Raw genomic sequence first — 4,897 nt, 5'->3', positions numbered from 1 at the left:
TCTGGTTATTGTGGAGGCCAGATGCAACAATTTATGCTACATCTAGAAGGGATATCTTGACATGCTCAACATCACTGAACACCTAGAAATCTTATTGAGATAGGAAGCCCTTAAGTTTTTATAGGATTTTTTTCCCACCCTCTGACATGCAGATGTCTTACAAATAACACCAGTAAGTCTAGAGTAGTTGCTACTTCCTGCTCACTAGTCCCATCTAGCACAATGTCATCAGTGTAATGGACCACTATGATGTAGAAAGAAAAGGCAATCAAGACCCTGAGAACTAAATGATGATGTAGGGCTGGAAAGTTGCCCCTAAGGTAAAGGTGTATTGCTGGCCTTGCCAGCTGAAAAACTGCTCCTGGTGGTCTTTAACTAATAGGTGTGGAGGGAAAAAAAAGCATTTACCAGATCAACACCTGCATACCAGGTAGTAGGGGATATGTTAGTTTACTGAAGCTGTATAAACAGACCTGGAATAGCAACTGCAGTTGAAGTCAACACCTGGTTAAGTTTATGATAATTCACTGTCATTCTTCAAGATCCATGTGTTTTTTTCACAGGCCAAATAGATGAGTTGAATGGGGATGTGGTGGTGAAAATCACAATCCCTGAATCTTTCAAGTCCTTAATGGTGGCACTACTTTCTGAAATCCCTCCAGGAATGTGTCACTGATTTTGGCTTACTATTTTGCAAGATAGAGACAGTTCTGGTGAATTCCACTTGATCTTTCCTACTATAATACCCCTGACTCCACAGGGAACCAGTGTGGGAATTCTGCCAGTTGCTGAGAATGTCAGTTCCATTTATCCATTCGGGAACTGGTGGGGGGGAACTATACTGAACCCACTGAGATGGACCTGAGCAGAAACTCCATTGATCACCCTTTCTCCATAAACCACTACTCTGATTTATGAGGTTTGAGTCTCCTAAAATTAGTGTCAGTTCAGAGCCAGCATTGAGTAGATCCCAAAATGTCTGATTGTCTTCTTTTCTCCTAAACATAGTCACCATGGTAAAAGGCTATCAGCCTCTTTGGGAAAGGCTGGGAGAAAAAATGAACAGCAAAAAGAGTATAAACAGTATAAAAATCAACAGTATAGTGAGGGCCCAGGTTCCCTTTCAAATGTGGAGTCTGTAAACTGTCTCAAGTTTTGGAATTAGTTGAAGGGCTGCAACTCTTTTTTTTTTTTTTTTTTCTTTCAAGTTAGACTTCTGCTGACTTGACCTAGAATTCTTCTGCTTTTACAGGTGATGTAAGAATTTTGTAGACTGCCCACTTGCTTCTCTTCTAGGGACACTATTATCAGCTGGCCAGTGCTATAGGTCTTTGCAAGTCAGACTGTTCTAACTACTGCATCAACTCTGCTGTCCACTACGGTAACCATGTCCACTGTGGTGTGTTCTAGTTGGGTGGGGGCAAGCAGTACTGGCAGTGAAATGATTCACCCAAGCCAGAACAAAGGAGATAGAAATTTATTGAATATACTATAAGGAAGCAGTGGGCAGAACAGCAGAGGAGAAACTGTCTGCCACAGTGGTAAGGGGCTATATTATAGGATGGAGTGAGGAAATATGGGAACATATGGAATTTTCCCTTTTTTGGTACCTGTACCTGGTTGTAAGTAGCTCATTGGTCAGGGCCTATGGCTATGTTGAGGTGAGTCCTTACGTGAGCCTGTTTGCGTCTGCTCAGTAACCACTGTGGGCCCTTTTGCCTTCTTCAAGTTTCCATTGCTCAAGCATGTCACCTAAAAGTGACCTCTACATCCACCTTATTTTTGGTGATTATGTGCCACCATTTGGCTCCTTCCACCCAGGATCCACTTACCCCATTGCATTTAAGAATCTCAATTCAATGGCAACAGTTTCCATTATAATTTCTATTTTTTAAAAAATTTTTATTTATTTCTGAGAGAGAGAGAGAGAGACAGTGTGAGCAGGGGAGGGTCAGAGAGAGAGGGAGACACAGAATCCGAAGCAGGCTCCAGGCTCTGAGCTAGCTGTCAGCACAGAGCCCGTCGCAGGCCCGAACCCATGAATCACGATATCATGACCTGAGCCGAAGTTGGACACTCAACCGACTGAGCCACCCAGGCGCCCCCATTATAATTTCTAATCTTTAGAGAAGAGTGACCATGGAGCTTTTCAAAGATACTGGAACTTCCCTCGCAAATTTATTTCTTGCAGTCAGTGGAAGGTATGTCCTCTATGCCCTCTGCAGTGAGTGAGCACTGTTACATCACAAATCCACTTTAACATTTGAAATTCCCAAAGCCTTTGGATACCTTCTTCTACAATATAGCAAAACCATCTAGACTACATTTAGTATAGGTGTAGGAGTGCAGACTGATTCTTTGGCCTTCCCTCTTGTTCCTGTCCCTGCAATGATCTTCCTCAGGGCTACTTGTTCCAGGTCCCTTGGAGGTTTATGTATCTCCTAACCAGAATGCAAGGCTTATTCTGATCTTACCTAAAGTTGTTTAGATAACTAGTAGAGATAGCATAGTTTCTTCCTTTCCCTCACTCTGGTGCACAGATGATCTGTTAAATGTTAAACACTTTGACCTCTGCACATCCCCTTGCTCTATAAAATCTGTGGAGTAAGGTCCAGACCTTGCGGAGAATAGCTGCGAAGCACTTGTGTAAATGGCATGGAGTGCCTTGCTTCATTTTTTTTTTTAATCACAAAGTATCTCAAAGGATACTTTACTGTTTCTCTTCTATCTTCTAACAATTAGTGAACCAGGCTAGAGACCTAAAACAAAACAAGCAGGGATAAAGGGGCTCTGTCAGGGGAAAGCCCGTAGTCTGTGAGGGAAATCCCATTGTTGGTGGGGGAAATCCCAAGCTGGCCAGCCGCTGCCATGTGGGAAGACTCAGCTAGGTTTTTTGAGCATTTTTGGAACAGTGCATGAGTAGGGAGATAACCTGAAATGACTCAAGGAATTTTTAGATATCCTATCCAGAATGGTAGGGAAGAGGAAATGGAGAAAGGAAAGTGAACAAGCTATTGTGGCAATAGCTTGGCCAGTGATAAGTGCATTAAGAGACACTGGAGAATTATAAGTAAGGAGAGAATTAGACTAGAGAAGCATTGACTTTGGAAAAGGATGTGCAGGCCACATCTAATATGGATATTTTGTCCACAAGAATCCAACAGCAGGAGAAATGCTTAGAAATCATGACATGTACGATGGTAAAGATGCTTGAGTGCAGACTACTACACACTAAAGTGAGAATTATTATTTTTCAAGAGAATTGGAACCCTAAAGCATAGGATCCTTGGAATAATGACTCCTCTTACGGGGAGGATATTATCATAGAGGAGGAAGATGATTTATAGTCATGTCCTTTGATTTAAACAAAAAACCAGGCCCCTCATGAGCCTTGAGATAACCAAGAATATATTCCAAAAAGTTGGAAAATGACTCTGAGGTGAATTAGTGAAGCTAATGAGGCACTTTAAGCAAAAAGGCCAAGAAGGGATGACATCTTGTATGTTACAACTGTGGAATATTGGGGCAGACGGTATTGTGTTAGAAAGTCTGAGATGTCAAAAATAGCCTCAACCTCCCTTGGGACAAAGGTTAGATGCCATGCCACAGGTATGGGTAAGTGCTTAGCTAATTTGATTGATTGGATAAACTCTAGCATTAAGATGACCTGGCCTAATGAAGGGAATGTTCCCTACCGTCCATTACACTGGGCCTCTATGGAAGAACTACCAGAAATTATATGAGAACTGGGAATGAAACATGCCATATACACTCAACATTTTAGAGGATGAAAGAATTATTTTCCTCTTGTATGAAAGACCATGCCTCAGGGGCATGTTATGAGACTTTAGTATCTGTCTTTGCACCTATGGTTAATCAATCCATTGCTACAGTAGTGGCTATGGTGGCTGACTTACATTAAACAAAAAGAATCTGGCATAGGGGAAATAGATGGGTTGAAAAATGGAAAAACAAAGGATTGTGCCAATAATAAAATGGCAGAAAGGGGGGGCATCAGGGTCTCTAGTAAACAACTGTGGCAAGATCTAATATTATCTAGGACCTCAAGAGGAAATATAGACAAACAATCCAATTGTTTTCTTGCTATGCCTATGGAAGATGTTGACTACGGGCAAGCAGTTTACTCCCTTGAAAGAAGGTTCAAAAAAGCCAGATGTGTTCCTGAGTGCCTCTCTGCTAACAAGCGAATTTGGAGTGTGGGTACTCCTTACTCCTAGAGACTAGAAGTTAGGTCAACATTGCTCTCTGGTGAATACAACGGGGATGACCAGAGGCCCAATGTTGAATTAATCATTTATTAGTTTCACACTGACAGACTGTACTAGCTCTAATAACACACTGGAGCTGAATGCACACTTATCTATGGAAACCCCTTGATATTTCAGGAAGAAATAAAAGGAATTGATTTTTTTTTTTTTTACAAATAGTTTATTGTCAAGTTAGTTTCCATATAACACCCAGTGCTCATCCCCACAAGTGCCCTCCTCCATGCCCATCACCACCCCCCCAACCCCATCATTCCTCAATTTGTTCTCAGCATTCAAGAGTCTCTCATGGTTTGCCTTTCTCCCTCTCCCCAACTATTTCCCCCCTTCTANCTATCTGCTGGCCACCTGGATGTCCTCTTTGGAGAAGTGTCTGTTCATATCTTCTGTCCATTTTTTCACTGGGTGTTTTTTTTTTGTTTTTAAGTATGGAGTTTGGTGAGTTCCTTTTAGATTTTGGATACTAGCCCTTTATCTGATATGTCATTTGCAGCTATCTTTTCCCATTCTGTCGGTTGCCTATTCGTTTTATGGATTGTTTCCTTTGCCGTGCAGAAGCTTTTAATCTTGATGAGGTCCCAATAGTTTATTTTTGCTCTTGATTCTTTTGC

Source organism: Crocuta crocuta, unplaced genomic scaffold, assembly GCF_008692635.1.
Source record: "Crocuta crocuta isolate KB4526 unplaced genomic scaffold, BGI_CrCroc_1.0 scaffold99, whole genome shotgun sequence".
Taxonomy (NCBI): Eukaryota; Metazoa; Chordata; class Mammalia; order Carnivora; family Hyaenidae; genus Crocuta; species Crocuta crocuta.
Note: the sequence above shows the minus strand (reverse complement) of the source record.